The sequence below is a fragment of the Thalassophryne amazonica genome, chromosome 12, assembly GCF_902500255.1.
Source record: "Thalassophryne amazonica chromosome 12, fThaAma1.1, whole genome shotgun sequence".
Taxonomy (NCBI): Eukaryota; Metazoa; Chordata; class Actinopteri; order Batrachoidiformes; family Batrachoididae; genus Thalassophryne; species Thalassophryne amazonica.
The window spans coordinates 27,594,071-27,610,596 of record NC_047114.1 but is presented as its reverse complement, the minus strand read 5'-3'; the positions used below and the strand labels follow the sequence as shown (position 1 = coordinate 27,610,596).

The 16,526-nt window shown below is 43.7% G+C and overlaps 1 long non-coding RNA gene across 1 annotated transcript; it reads left to right on the top strand.

Moving 5' to 3' along the window:
• Positions 1-225: 225 nt before the first annotated feature.
• LOC117521842 lies at positions 226-15,520 on the top strand. Its single transcript, XR_004564071.1, has 3 exons — positions 226-235; positions 10,922-10,923; positions 15,335-15,520. It is a non-coding gene; the product is annotated as an uncharacterized LOC117521842 (long non-coding RNA).
• The last annotated feature ends 1,006 nt before the right edge of the window (positions 15,521-16,526 follow it).

Sequence of the window (16,526 nt, the reverse complement as noted above, 5' to 3'; positions counted from 1 at the left end):
ACTTAGTGAAACAGGAAAGTGTGAAAAACTGATTCAGAAAGTTTTTCATCCAAGTTAGAGGTAACAACTGTATTTAATGATTTATGTCTCAACGGCATATAAAATTATAACTCTTAATGTTCACAGGTTACACAACCCAATCAAAAGAGGAACACTCATAGCTAAGATGAAGAGGGAACAGCAACACATCATTTCCTGGCAAGAAACTCACCTAACATGGAGGACCATGAGAAATGTAAAAAAAATGGCGTTTAAAAAGACATTTTATTCTTCCCATACAAATGGACATACAAGGGGCATTGCAATATTAATTGCAAATAAAGTAGACTTCCAGTTATCCAAACAGATCACGGACAAGATAGGGCGGTTTGTTTTGGTAAGGGGAACGATCGACTCAAACGAAGTAACTTTACTTAATGTATACAGACCTCCAGGACATGATAAAATATTAACTGATAGAATATTCAATCTCATAGTGGCAGAAACCTCAGGTGTCTTGGTATGTGGAGGGGACTGGAATGCACAACTGCATCCTTCCCTTGATTCCTCAAACCCATTAAAAAAAATTAACTCTGAATCAATGTATATTAAAAAAAATGACTAAAAGGATTGGCCTATGTGATGTGTGGAGGGAATGTCACCCAATGGCTAGGGAGTTCACCTTTTTCTGTCACCCTCATGCCGTCTATTCACGAATTGACTATTTTTTTTATTCAGAGCAAACAGACACAGAGTCCTAGATTGTAAAATTGGCACTAGGGATGTGTTCTAGAGTATACTTGAAACTACATTTAGATGTCCAACCTAAGACATCGATATGGAGATTCAACACATCCCTGTTAAATGATAATACATTTGAGGAATTTATTTACAAAGAATTTATGGAATATGAAAAATTTAATAACAGCACAGAAATGTCCCCAAGCATCCTCTGGGATGCTGCAAAAGCAGTACTTTGAGGAAAAATTATAATGTGGGCATCAAGGAAGAAAAAGGAAAAATCTGAGCAACTCGATCACTTGACAAAACAGCTAAACACATTAGAGCAAAAGCATATAGAGACCAAAGACCCTAATCTACTACAGCAAATTGCGACCATAAAAGCAGAATTAAATAGGAAAGTCAACCACAAGGTTGAACTTAAACTCAAATATAGTAAACAAACTTATTATGAAAATGGACCTCGAGCAAAAAAAATATTGGCCTGGAGACTTAAAAAACAACAACTGGACAGATCCATCTTTAAAATTAAAAACCCTGTTACCAACCAGATGTGCTTTACACCAGATGAATTACAAAAAATCATTTGAAATATATTATAGAAATTTATATAGTCAACCTGAACTAACCGTGCTCCCGTTAGTAAAGCAGTTTTTAGATTCTCTGAACCTTCCCTCAATTGGCGTACAACAAAACAAACAGATAACTGCTGATATAACACAAGCGGAGGTTGATAAAGCCATCTCAGAATTGAAAGCAAGCAAGGCACCAGGTGGAGATGGACTACCCGCTGAATGGTATATGTTGTGTGGGCCGCTGAAGAGGAGGTACTGCTGGCCCACCACCACCAGATGGCGCCCTGCTTGGAGTGCGGGCTTCAAGCACGAGAGGGCGCCGGAGCCACTGGGAGTGACAGCTGTCACTCATCCTCAGCACCAGCTGTCACTCATTCATCTCATCACCATCACCATAAAGGCCGGACTGCAACTCCACCTCCTCGCTGAGAAATCAGCTACCATTCAGGCAACTTTCTCTGCTGACTCAAAACATTGAGTATTAATCTAAACTTCTTTGCAGCCGTTTTCCTGGTGTGTCCTTATCTGTGGGATTGGCGTTTGGTGTGATCTGCGACGGCTTCGCCTCACACCCCAAACCAGATAAGTGGTGAAACAGGAGCTGCACGAGTGTGTGATTGGAGGTGGAGGTGCTCCCTCCTAACTAAACACTGACTGTGGGATTACTGAGTGTGTGAACTCACACTCATCAGGACTGTCTCTGTTTTCTGCCAGCAGTACTGGGTCTGACTGCTGAAGACAGCGGCCACCTGGGGCACAGGGCTTGGCGGCTCCGGTGTTCTTCAGCTCCGTTGGTGGTGGAAGCTGTGTGGGGATCCGGCTCTTCTCTCGCCAGGCGTCTTCTATCGTCGAGCCTGCCCACACGTCACCTGGTGTATGATTGACAGTCCACCATATTGTTATTGTCTGTACGTCGTTGTGCGATTCACAACATTAAATTGTTACTGTTTGGCTTATCCATTGTCCGTTCATTAACGCCCCCTGTTGTGGGTCCGTGTCACGACACTGTCACAACAGTATAAGACTTTTAGGAAGTCCATAACACCTTTACTGCTAAACTGTCTTAACCATGTGCTTAAAGGAGGCGAGACACCACCATTCTGGAAACAAGCAACAATATCCGTCATACCAAAACCAGGAAAAGACAAAACGGAATGTAGTTCATATTAACCAATCTCTGTTTTGAACATTGATTACAAAATTTTTACTTCAATAATTGTTAGCAGACTAGAAAACATCATCCCTGAACTGATTGATACGGACCAGACAGGATTTATTAAAAGCGCCCTCTCGTGCCTGAAGCCCGCACTTCAGGCAGGGCGCCCTCTGGTGGTGGGCCAGCAGTACCTCCTCTTCTGGCGGCCCACACAACACTTTTGTACAACAATCATTTCCACATAAATTCAGCACACTGTAGGCCAGTAGCCACTGTAGAGATGCACGCTGTAGGCTGCTAGCCACCGTAGAGATGCATGCTGTAGGCCCCTAGCCACTGTAGAGATGCATGCTGTAGGCCAGTAGCCACTGTAGAGATGCATGCTGTAGTCTGCTAGCCACTATAGAGATGCACACTGTAGGCCCCTAGCCACTGTAGAGATGCACACTGTAGGCCCCTAGACACTGTAGAGATGCACGCTGTAGGTCAGTAGCCACTATAGAGATGCACACTGTAGGCCCCTAGCCACTGTAGAGATGCACACTGTAGGCCACTAGCCACTGTAGAGATGCACACTGTAGGCCCCTAGCCACTGTAGAGATGCACGCTGTAGTCCGCTAGCCACTATAGAGATGCACACTGTAGGCCCCTAGCCACTATAGAGATGCACACTGTAGGCCAGTAGCCACTGTAGAGATGCATGCTGTAGTCTGCTAGCCACTGTAGAGATGCACGCTGTAGGCCAGTAGCTACTGTAGAGATGCACACTGTAGGCCAGTAGCCACTGTAGAGATGCACGCTGTAGGCCCGTAGCCACTGTAGAGATGCACGCTGTAGGCCCCTAGCCACCGTAGAGATGCATGCTATAGGCCCCTAGCCACCGTAGAGATGCACGCTGTAGGCCAGTAGCCACTGTAGAGATGCATGCTGTAGTCTGCTAGCCACTATAGAGATGCACACTGTAGGCCCCTAGCCACTGTAGAGATGCACACTGTAGGCCCCTAGCCACTGTAGAGATGCACGCTGTAGGCCCCTAGCCACTGTAGAGATGCATACTGTAGGCCAGTAGGCACTGTAGAGACGCATGCTGTAGTCTGCTAGCCACTATAGAGATGCACATTGTAGGCCCCTAGCCACTGTAGAGACGCACACTGTAGGCCAGTAGCCACTGTAGAGATGCATGCTGTAGTCTGCTAGCCACTGTAGAGATGCATGCTGTAGTCTGCTAGCCACTGTAGAGATGCACGCTGTAGGCCAGTAGCTACTGTAGAGATGCACACTGTAGGCCAGTAGCCACTGTAGAGATGCACGCTGTAGGCTCCTAGCCACTGTAGAGATGCACACTGTAGGCCCCTAACCACTGTAGACATGCACGCTGTAGGCCGCTAGCCACTGTAGAGATGCACGCTGTAGGCCAGTAGCCACTGTAGAGATGTATGCTGTAGTCTGCTAGCCACTATAGAGATGCACACTGTAGGCCCCTAGCCACTGTAGAGATGCATGCTGTAGGCCCCTAGCCACTGTAGAGATGCATGCTGTAGTCTGCTAGCCACTATAGAGATGCACACTGTAGGCCCCTAGCCACTATAGAGATGCACACTGTAGGCCAGTAGCCACTGTAGAGATGCACACTGTAGGCCAGTAGCCACTGTAGAGATGCACGCTGTAGGCCAGTAGCCACTGTAGAGATGCACGCTGTAGGCCCCTAGCCACCGTAGAGATGCATGCTATAGGCCCCTAGCCACTGTAGAGATGCACGCTGTAGGCCAGTAGCCACTGTAGAGATGCATGCTGTAGTCTGCTAGCCACTATAGAGATGCACACTGTAGGCCCCTAGCCACTGTAGAGATGCACACTGTAGGCCCCTAGCCACTGTAGACATGCACGCTGTAGGCCGCTAGCCACTGTAGAGATGCACGCTGTAGGCCATTAGCCACTGTAGAGATGTATGCTGTAGTCTGCTAGCCACTATAGAGATGCACGCGGTAGGCCCCTAGCCACTGTAGAGATGCACACTGTAGGCCCCTAGCCACTGTAGAGATGCATGCTGTAGTCTGCTAGCCACTGTAGAGATGCACGCTGTAGGCCAGTAGCCACTGTAGAGATGTATGCTGTAGTCTGCTAGCCACTATAGAGATGCACGCTGTAGGCCCCTAGCCACTGTAGAGATGCACACTGTAGGCCCCTAGCCACTGTAGAGACGCATGCTGTAGTCTGCTAGCCACTATAGAGATGCACATTGTAGTCCCCTAGCCACTGTAGAGACGCACACTGTAGGCCAGTAGCCACTGTAGAGATGCATGCTGTAGTCTGCTAGCCACTGTAGAGATGCATGCTGTAGTCTGCTAGCCACTGTAGAGATGCACGCTGTAGGCCAGTAGCTACTGTAGAGATGCACACTGTAGGCCAGTAGCCACTGTAGAGATGCACGCTGTAGGCTCCTAGCCACTGTAGAGATGCACACTGTAGGCCCCTAACCACTGTAGACATGCATGCTGTAGGCCGCTAGCCACTGTAGAGATACATGCTGTAGGCCAGTAGCCACTGTAGAGATGTATGCTGTAGTCTGCTAGCCACTATAGAGATGCACGCTGTAGGCCCCTAGCCACTGTAGAGATGCACACTGTAGGCCAGTAGGCACTGTAGAGATGCACGCTGTAGGCCCCTAGTCACTGTAGAGATGCATGCTGTAGTCTGCTAGCCACTGTAGAAATGCACGCTGTAGGCCATTAGACTTTGTAGGCACTTTGTAGGCTGTGTGCTGGTGTTTGTCGTTGGCCACTTCACGCTAAAGGATATTTGTGGTGTAGGCTGCTTGTTGCTACACCCTGTAGTCTGCTACACGTTGTGGGATAGTGTTTATGCTACACGTTGTGCATGCTGTAGGCTTTTGCACATTGTAGGCTGCTGTATAACAATAAAATAAATTCACAGTGTATTAAGACATTTATAGTTGGTTTCCTGTTGTTATTTATACAATAATAATAAATATTTGGTGAGGTTTTGAGAAGAATAATTAATTATGAAGTATTGTGTAATGTTATGTAGCCTATCATGAAATCTGGTAGCGTTAGTTATGTAACGCTCGCCTTTTTTCCCCCAAAATCTACTGATTTGTAAATGCAGACAATGCATGTGTGCATACATCCTATGTCTGCGCCCTGTCACAGAGTAGGGGCTTTAAATGAATTACAGTAAATTTTGTGCCGTTTAAATATTGTGTGTCATCTTTTTGGATGTGTTCTAGTTGACTAAGTGGGGCACCCCACTGCAGCAGCACCCCCAAACCAAATCCTCTTCCCACAGCTGTGCTGTCGTCTGCTGCAACTTACTGCGGCAAGATTCACGTATATGATAGAACAGAAACGTCAGCAACAAAGGTCCACAACATAAGAAATAATAATAATAATAATAAACCAAAGTTCACGTTTGGGCCAATATGTTGTTGAATATTCTTCCAGATGGGTTATGAGGTTATGATCTCATTTAGCCTTCAGGTAATTTGACAGCAGCACAAAAAGACAGATAACAACCTAGAATAAGATCAAAAACACAACAGAGTGTTCTTTAGATATTTAGAAATGGGTTGTGCAGTGTAGTAAATAAATTATAAAATAGAACGTTCAGTAAGACAAGTGTGAAAATGTCACTGCTCGGTGTTGCTCAACATTTACCATCATTTCTCTTTTTCTCTGATATTAATATACTGATCGTGGCCTCTTTCCACGCGCCTGGAGACTTTCTGTCTCCATCTCACTCACAACAACACACACACACATCCTGTGAGTGAAAGAGAGAGAGAGAGCGAGTATACCATGTACGGTACACACTGCAAATAAATGACAAATGACTGGCCAAATGTTCAACAACCTCCTTGTCCAAAGTCCTTCAACAAGGACATCGTTACATGTGCCCAAGTTTGTGTGTGGGGTTTCATGTTTGACCAATCAATTATTTCCTTTAAAACAGAAGATTTACTCCTGGGGGCACTGGGGAAGGGAGGTTGCATTAACATCTTGCTGTGTGCCGTTGTGAAGCTGTGTAACTGGTGATGCAATACACAAATTGCATCACCAATTGCTCCACTAACAACCTCTGAAGTCTCTAATGCCTTTATATAGTCAGGTTCCTTGTGTAATTTCATTAAAGGATTATTTTATTTTATTTTATTTAGGTTTGTTTTTTTTTTTAGATTTGGCCAACTATACATTTTCGAAAGCTTATGAAATGAGGAATCCCCCCCCCCCCCCCCCAAAAAAAGAAAAAAAAAAATCAAAAACAAAAAACATTTTCCATTTTTTTCAAAGGTTGTTATGGTTGTTATCACTTGTAAGCCACAATATCCTGGATTTCCAAAATTGGCGACCTTCAGAAACTAGCTTTTCACTTTCTTGACTTCTGGTTATTTGTGAGTCATCTTTGTGGTACACAGTTAACAAATAACAGCACCATTCTTGGTTTATGGGTTCATAACCTTTATTATTATCACTTTACCGGGGCATTGCTGGGCCGGCATCGTAGATTTACATCGATGCTACCTGGCTATACCCGCCCGCTGTGCGTAAACAAATGACATCATAGCGCGCAGCCCAAGAACTGTCCGCAGAGGGAAAAAAAAAAAAAACTGTCCGCAGAGGAAAAGATAAAAAGGCGAGAAGTGTGTGTTGGTCCCAATATGGATATTCCGGATGATTTTCTCATGGATAGTATGACAATGAACAGCAGCCAAAGCAGCCATATTGATGAGGACGTACTGCCGAATTTGGAGAGCAGCGCACGCCAGCCAACACGACAAAAGTTAAAGTGAGCCAACTTTTTATGTACGCGTTACGTGTTGTGTATCTCAGTAAGTGATAATAATGCAAATAACATGCATTTGTCGTCGGTCTGCAACACATATTTTCTTTACTAACCAGGAAGCAAAAAACATGATTAGAAAATCCAAGTCAGACAAACATATTCCATAAATATCTAACCCGCATCGGAAAAAACACACAGATTGAAAGCTTGCCAGCTAACGACATCTGTTAGCAAGTTCTTCATGGAGGTGAAGCAAACAGGTCTGACTACGAGCCGGCAGCAGTTTTCATATTCGGACGATACTGTAAGTGCATGTTTATATATATATATAAAATAGTCATATAATAAACAAATTATGGTAACACTTTATATTAACTGCACACTATAAAGCATTAGTAAAGCATTTATGAAGTGTAAGTAAATGCTTAAATAACTACTTGTAAAACATTTACAAAGCAGTCTTTTTTATTAGCTACTCATTGGTAAGCACATAGATGGCTTAATAATTATTAATAATAAAATATGTAATGTCTTTATAAAACATTTATAAATATTTTTTTTAATTCTCTATAAACCATTTAAGAAAAGTTGATATGATCAACTTTTCTTAAATGGTTTACCAAAGTAACGCGGAACGGGAAGTCTTCCACACCTGATGACATCTGAAATGGAGCTGCACTGATGGAACAGCGATGTCAGATTCTACAGATGGGAACAGAGGTGGCTGATAGCCGAGGGAGGCTTCAAATGGAGTGAAAGCAGTACCAGAGCCGGTTTGAGAATTGTCAAATCCAGTGGAGAAGACTCCAGTCAGTTGGGTGGGAAGATGAGATACATCTGAGCATGGACACTAGGTCCTGGTTGGCCTGCTTCACCTGCCCCTTAGTCTGGGGATGGAAACCGTAAGACTAACCAAGGCCCCAAGTGCCGAGCAGAAATTTCTCCACACTTGCAAGGTGAATTGGGGTCCTCGGTCAGAAACGATGTCCAAGGGGATGCCATGCAACCGGATGACGTAGTGGACAAGGAGGTCCGTTGTCTTGTGGGCAGATGGTATCTTCGGCAGGGCCACAAAATGAACTGCATTGGAGAACCGATCCATGATTATGAGAACCACGGTGTTACCCTGGGGTGGAGACAGACCTGTAGCAAAGTCCAGACAGACGTGTGATCAAGGGCATCCCAGAGTTGGAAACGGATGTAATAGACCAGCTGAAGGAAGATGTGATGTCTTGCCCCTGGCACAGATGCTGCAAGCTTGAATGAAGTCCCACATGTCTACCTGGACAGAGAGCCACCAGAAGCGTTGACAAAGCAGATCCAGGGTCCGATGGATTCCTTGATGGCAGGCTAACCGTGACAAATGACAAAATTGGATCACTTCAGATGTGGCTTCTGGTGCCATAAATAGACAACCAGAAGGTCCTCTTCCAGGACCAGGATGGCATTCCAGAGCCTCCCAGACGACCCTCAACATCCCAGGTGGGGGCCCCCACAACCATGGACTGGGGAAGGATCGTTTCTGGATGACATGAAGGGGGATCTGAAGCATCAAACTGACGGGACAGAGCATCTGGTTTGCGGTTCCTGTTTCCTGGTCTGTACGTGACGGTGAAGTTGAATCTCCCAAAAAAACAGGGACCACCTGACTTGCCTGGGGTTCAGTCTCTTGATGGACTTAAGGCATTCAACATTTTCGTGATCGGTCCAAACAATGAATGGGACTGTAGTCCCCTCCAACCAGTGCCTCCACTCGGTCAGGGCCTCCTTGACCGTCAGGAGTTCCCAGTTCCCAATGTCATAGTTACGATCCGAGGGAGAAAGATGTCATGAGAAGAAGGCGCAGGGATGGAGACGCTTGTTGCCCTTGTTGTGAGTGGAGATGCAACCTGACTGTAATTATGGATGAACCTACTGTAGAAGTTTGTAAAACCCTGGAACTGTTGTGGCTACTTAAGGGATGTTGGGGTAGGCCACTTGGTGACGGCCTTCACTTTAGCGGGGTGTGGTTTAAGGTGGTAGGGAGAAATATGAAGCAGGAGAATGAAACTCTGCTTTGACTGAATTCATATTTTTCTGCCTTCACAAACAGCTGATGCTCCAGCAGCCGCTGGAGAACCAGATGCATGTGATGGGTGTGGGTGATTCCTGTTATAGTTGGACCTGAAATGAGTTGTGGACCACGAACGGGAGGCTGGATGGCAAAAGAACAGGGTTTATTGTACAATGAAAAGTGCATTTGAAGCAGTACGAGACCCTGGCACTTGGAGACCCAGGCTGGGCAGATGTAGAAACAGGGAGCCGCAGCCTGCTGGAACCAGGATCCAGGCTGGAGCGAACCATGGAAAATGAGAAGTGGGAAGTACGATGGAGAGGAGTCCAGAGGTGGAAAACTCCAACCACATAACCATATATTTGTTCCATTTTCCTAATAAACCAGCTGATTGTAATTAGTTCAGGTCTTCAGGTAGGTGGATGAACTAATTATTGAGCTAATCTGTTTTAGGTGCACAGGTAGAAGCAATACATGGTAGGGCTTTTACTTTCTGAAGCCAGAGTTTTCCACCTCTGGATGAGCCAGGTGGCCGCGCGCAGAGCCATCGAGGAAGGTGACTGTGGAGAAGAAGCACAGACAGGTGAGTGCATGGCGGGCATGCGGAGCGGTGGAACACTCGCACAAAAATACTGCATGTGGAAGCACGGATCAAAAGTACAGATAACGGAGCTTGTGAGTTCTCAAAAATAGCGAATGAACACACTGAAACTCTAACAGGTTAGAGGGTCCAGTTACCACTTTGAGAAAACTGAGTTTCTGGTGTCTGTGGAACGGATGAACCGGAGATTAAGTACAGGTGACATGATGAGGAACAGGTGGCTCGATGAGCTCCGTGGCGCACCACCAGTATAGAGAGAAACCAGAGGCAGAACCAGGTAGGGACCAAGGTAGCCCACAACACAACAATTAAAAAAAATAAAATAAAAAAATAACCAGATCAATATCGCGTAATAATGCCAAATACTACAACCAGATCAATTGAATTCTAAATAAAGTGTTGTGAAATGCCATCACCAGATGCAGCGCTTTCAAATGCCACCAGTTGTAATATAAATAATATAAATAATAAAACTCATAACCAATGAATATGCCTGCATTTAGCACAGCGCTTTAATTCTCCCTTAAAACATTTTATTTTACAAACTATATCTCATCATTTTTGAATGGTTTATCTAATAAAGCATACAAGGAAATCAATTTTAAAGCCCGAAAGAAGTTTCTCTAGGATTTATTTTAGCCATAAGGTCAAGCGGGAGGGGGAAGTGTTGGCTTACACTGGACTCAAAGAGGATTTAGCCCTGCTATAACAGACTGATGCAGAAGGTGGCAGCAATGCAACAATAAGGATGCCGGCTGCCATTAAAGGCCACAGAAGAAGAAAGGGTGCTCTTGTTTTTAGCCACAGGGTCACATTTTAAGAGGAGTGTGCTTCCTGTCAAAATAAAGCCATAAAATATATATGTATATATATTTTTAAGTTACCGGTTTTATATGATGAAACTAGAAACACTCAGAGAGTGCAAACCTCCTCCAAGGCCATGGGGTCACTGACGCCATAACATCTACACGCCATGGAATCATTGAACCTAAAAAAGTCTAACGATGTTTGCTCAGTAGTGAAAAAAGTTTCATCTGCTGTGACTGGATAGCATGTATCCTTAGCGCTTGGCATCACAGTTTATTGCAACTTGCACCTTCTCCAGACGTTTCTGTGTAGGCTCTCAGTTGTCCAGGTGGTTTCCATAGTAGAGAAGCTTGAATCTTCGACTGGACTGGGTTGCTTGACGCGAGGACGTTTCGCTTCAAATCGCAGAAGCTTCCTCAGCTAAAATTCTTGCTCTGGTGGTCTGACTTCTGTCTTGACTCTTGTAGAGAAGAATAATCAAGAAGTCACAAAAGCTGGAGTTTTAAACCTAACCAGACCCCTCCTACCGAGAGGCAGACTACTATAGGCTGGTGACTAAACAATAGCTCTAATTAGCACCTATTGTGCTCTAGTTAGCACCCTCCTAATGACAGGGCATCTGTCCCTCTCCTGATGGCTCCTTTGATGACTCTGCTGATGACGTGAATGACTCATTACCATGAACAAAAGACTGAAACTGCTTTGACCTGAGTACCCCACTGTAAACAGGGGATAAAGCGTGTCTCAGACCCCCTCCCCGGTTAAGGCTGGGTTTCAAACGTTTCACAAAGAATGCCTCCTTGACCCCTCTCTCAAACCATTTCTTCTCTCTGGCTAATATTTTAACTTCCTTGTCCTCAAACGTGTGGTTAGTGTCTTTAAGGTGGAGATGAACTGCAGACTGAGGTCCACTGGCGCCCTCTCTGCGGTGCTGGTATAGCCTTTTGTGTAAAGGTTGCTTAGTCTCACCTATGTAGTGTTCGTGAGTCGAAGATTCAAGCTTCTCTACTTTCCCAGAAGCTACTGTCATCTGAGCACTGATATTGATATTGCATGTGCTTATAGACCAAAACAAATAAGAGACAAAATTCAATTTATTATACAACTAAACTGCAAATATATGAATTCTTTAACATTTATGAAACACTTCTCTAAACAAGGCCATAGGGTCACTGACCCTAAAGAGATTCCCTCCTTGGCACAGTGATCTATTTCTTTTTGTCTTTTTCTAAAATTGTATATAATAATCATTAGATTATTAATATATAAACCAAAATAAATTTAAGAAATATTACAATTTGAAAACAAATGCACCCAAATGTGATGACAGCTGCAACTGCTAAATGCTAACTTTTAACTTTGAAAATGCCATAGTCATGCTAACGCGTTAGCTTTGGGATCCGGATCGTGATCCGGATCACCACTAAAATTTAATCAGTTGTTCCTCTTGTCATTTCCAACCACTCCACAAAATTTCATCAAAATCCGTTCAAAACGTTTTGAGTTATCCTGCTGACAGACAGACAGACAAACAAACAAACACGACCAAAAACATAACCTCCTTGACGGAGGTAATAAACGGAACATCCGTATACAATCTGAGGTTTTGCAGTACAGAGACACCTTGGAAGTACTAATGTTACAATATCAAAATAAAAGTTTTGAAAATTAATCCCAAAAATTTACATAATAAAGGATGCACATCATCGTGCCATGCGCTAGCCAATTCCGAAAGGTGAGGTCGATCTCACAGTCAGAAGGATATTAGAGTCTACATTATTTTGTGTGTGTGTGTCACTGTGCAAATACTTATGGACCTGAGTGTAGAAGGCCATAATTTTGTCAGTTACGTCAGATAGCTTTCCCTGGTTAGTTCCTCCAGCTACAGCTATGGATTTTGAATGACCTAAAACCCATGAATGAGTATACGTAACTATGTTTACCACACACACACACACACACACGAGTGTCCAGTGGACAGAGTGCGCCACCAGTGACCCTGGATCAGGGTGGACAGGAAGTGAAGTCATACAGTGAAAGAGATGCCCACTTCCATGTGCACCCAACAGAAAAACCACTTCTGTTTAGCCATTCAGCAGTGAAACGACCTAAAATACAGTATTTGAAGAAGTTACATTCAGTTTTCATTCTAATATCGTAACAATATAAACAAACTCTAATAATAATCAAATAATCAAAAAAGTAAAAGATTCAACACAACATAATGACTCAATCGCTTTTAAAGCATTCTCCTTGAATGGAAATGAGTTGTGTTACTATAGTGAACACACAAAGCAACCAAAACGACTTACCTGATCTTACTTCAGGTTGTGAAGCTAGTTTGGAATGCAGAATTCAATTCAAATACTGAACTCATTCAATCAGACTTTTGAAATGACAGCAAGTGAATATTAAAAGTGCATGTGTGATTCGTTTGGCTGCTTGCATTTTCCTCAGACGTCTATGGATCCAGAGCCACACACACACACACACACACACACACACACACACACACACACACACACACACACACACACACACACACACACACACACACACACACACAGTGAGGCAAATAAGTATTTGATCCACTGTCGATTTTGCAAGTTTTTCCACCTACAGAGAATGGAGAGGTCTGTAATCTTTATCGTAGGTACACTTCAACTGTGAGAGATAGAATCTAAAAAAAAATTCAGAAAATCACATTGTATGATTTTTAAATAATTTGTATTTTATTGCATGGAATAAGTATTTGATACAATAGAAAAACAGACCTTAATATTTGGTACAGAAACCCTTCTTTGCAATTACAGAGGTCAGACATTTTCTGTAGATCTTGGCCAGGTTTGCACACTGCAGCAGGGATTTTTGTCCACTCCTCCATACAGATCTTCTCCAGATCTTTCAGGTTTGGAGTTCCAGCTCCTTCCAAAGATTTCCTATTGAGTTCAGGTCTGGAGACTGGCTCGGCCACTCCAGGACCTTGAAATACTTCTTACGGAGCCACTCCTTAGTTGCCAGGTATTTGGGGTCATTGTCATGCTGGAGGACCCAGCCATGACCCATCTTCAATGCTCTTACTGAGGGAAGGAGGTTGTTTGCTAAAATCTCACAATACATGAGCCCATCCATCCTCCCTTCAATACGGTGCAGTCGTCCTGTCCCCTTTGCAGAAAAGCACCCCCAAAAATGATGTTTCCACCCCATTCTTCACGGTTGGGACGGTGTTCTTGGGGTTGTTCTCATCCTCCAAACACGTGAGTGGAGTTGATACCAAAAAGCTCTATTTTGGTCTCATCTGACCACATGACCTTCTCCCATGCCTCCTCTGGATCATCCAGATGGTCACTGGTGAACTTCAAACTGGCCTGGACATGTGCTGGCTTGAGCAGGGGGACCTTGCTGCCCTGCAGGATTTTAAACCATGACAGCATCATGTGTTACTAATGTAATCTTTGTAACTGTGGTCCCAGCTCTCTTCAGGTCATTGACCAGGTCCCATGTAGTTCTGCGCTTTCTCAGAATCATCCATGAAGCGAGATCTTGCCTGGAGCCCCAGACTGAGGAAGATTAACAGTCATCTTGTGTTTCTTCCATTTTCTAATAATTATGCCAACAGTTGTCTTCTCACCAAGCTGCTTGCCTGTTGTTCTGTAGCCCATCCCAGCTTTGTGCAGGTCTACAATTTTGTCCCTGGTGTCATTAGACAGCTCTTTGGTCTTGGCCATGGTGATAGGTTGGAATGTGATTGATTGTGTAGACAGGTGTCTTTTATACAGGTAACAAGTTCAAACAGGTGCATTTAATACAGGTAAAGTGTGCAGAATAGGAGGGCTTCTTAAAGAAAAACTAACAGGTCTGTGAGAGCCAGAATTCTTGCTGGTTGGTAGGTGATCAAATACTTATTTCATCCAATAAAATCCAAATTAATTATTTAAAAATCATACAATGTGATTCTCTGAATTTTCTTTTTAAATTCTGTCTCTCACATTTGAAATGCACCGATGATAAAAATTACAGACCTCTCCATTCTTTGGAGGTGGGAAAACTTGCAAAATCGACAGTGGATCAAATACTTATATGCCTCACTGTACACTCAGGGGCAGGCGCATGGGGGGTGCTGTAGCTCCCCCTGTATTAGCCATTGCACCCCCGAGAAATTAATGGCTCATTTATTATTTTCATTTAATCACATTTTTAAGGCCTTGTCCACACTGAAACGGAACTTTCCCTATACTTTCTTTTTATGTCTCATTAAAAAAAAAAATGCTCCAAGAGATATCTCTGTTCTCACAGATCCAGTGAAACCCCATCAAAATGCCGTAGTACATATGCCAGGCCTTTATGTGGCGCTGTAACACATCCACAAAAAATGAAGTATATGTGGAGCTAATCAGTGTAGCAACAAAAGCTACAACTTTACAAAGTGGAACACAGAGTAAATAAACACTTTTAATCTGACGTGTGGATTCATCACAGCTGAAAACTCCACATGATGCCCTTGTTTTGGAAGATGACGTCTGAAAATGCGTTAACAAGCGAAGTCACTATTTCAGCAGGAGCATGTGCAGTGTGGCTAAAGGTCCCGCTAGCTCTTCCAGTTGAAGGTCAATCAGGCATAGAATGGTGTTAGTGTAATGTGTATACATATTGACAATGTTTTACAGGCTTAAGATCTGTAGCATATTAAAATGTCATCAAAGGTTGGGTGTCTGTGCTCCCATTCTTAGCAAATTTAGTGTGAACAAGTTGTGGAATTACTGAAACTAGAGCATATTAGTGCACATAGAGATCACTGTTTCAGGGAAAGACAGGCACCGACGTTTGTTTATGGTTGTGACGAGAATCAAAACCACCTGTTATATCATTGTTTTTCAACAATTTTCATGTATGGTCCCGTGTAATTAATCTTCTCTGGAGTTGCCCAGACTGTGCGGGGATCTTCACGAGTCCCCTACGTTGGAGTTTTACCCCAGTAGATGAGAGGTTGTGCATATGCACCAAACAGCAGTTTGGAGTATTCGGCCTTCCTGGAGTCCCTGAATGGAGTCCTGGATGGGGCTCCACTTGGGGACTCCATTGTTCTGCTGGGGGACTTCAACACACACGTGGGCAATGACAGAGACACCTGGAGAGGTGTGATTGGGAGGAACAGCCTCCCTGATCTAAACTCGAACGGTCATTTGTTATTGGATGTCTGTGCTAGTCATGGACTGTCCATAACAAACACCATGCTCAAACATAAGGATGCTCATAAGTGTACATGATACCAGAGCACCCTAGGCCGAATATCAATGATCGATTTTGTGATCGTATCATCTGATCTGAGGCCACATGTTCTGGACACTCGGGTGAAGAGAGGGGCAGAGCTGTAAACTGATCACCATCTGGTGGTGAGTTGGATCAGAGAGTGGGGGAGGACTTTGGACAGACCTGGTAAGCCCAAACGGATAGCGCGGGTGAACTGGGAACATATAGAGTGCCTTAATTGAGAGAGTGGCGTCAACTCAGAACATGGTGCCATTTTGGTTCCAACTGCACTGAACTACTGAATAAACCTTTAATATTTTCAAGATTTTTTAAAATCATTTAACCACATATAGCAACACATTCAAGTACAGGTACTATCAAAATAAATCTAAAAATAGATAAGCTATCAAATTTACATAAATGTACAATTTATGATGATTTTATTTAATTAATTTAAAGCCTGATTTGTGCAGCTGCAGCTCTGTAACTCTGTGTCATGCAATGACGTGGGTTACAGTTTAAAGTTCTCCGTCTCTGGATTATGCTTTATTCTGGACTAATTTG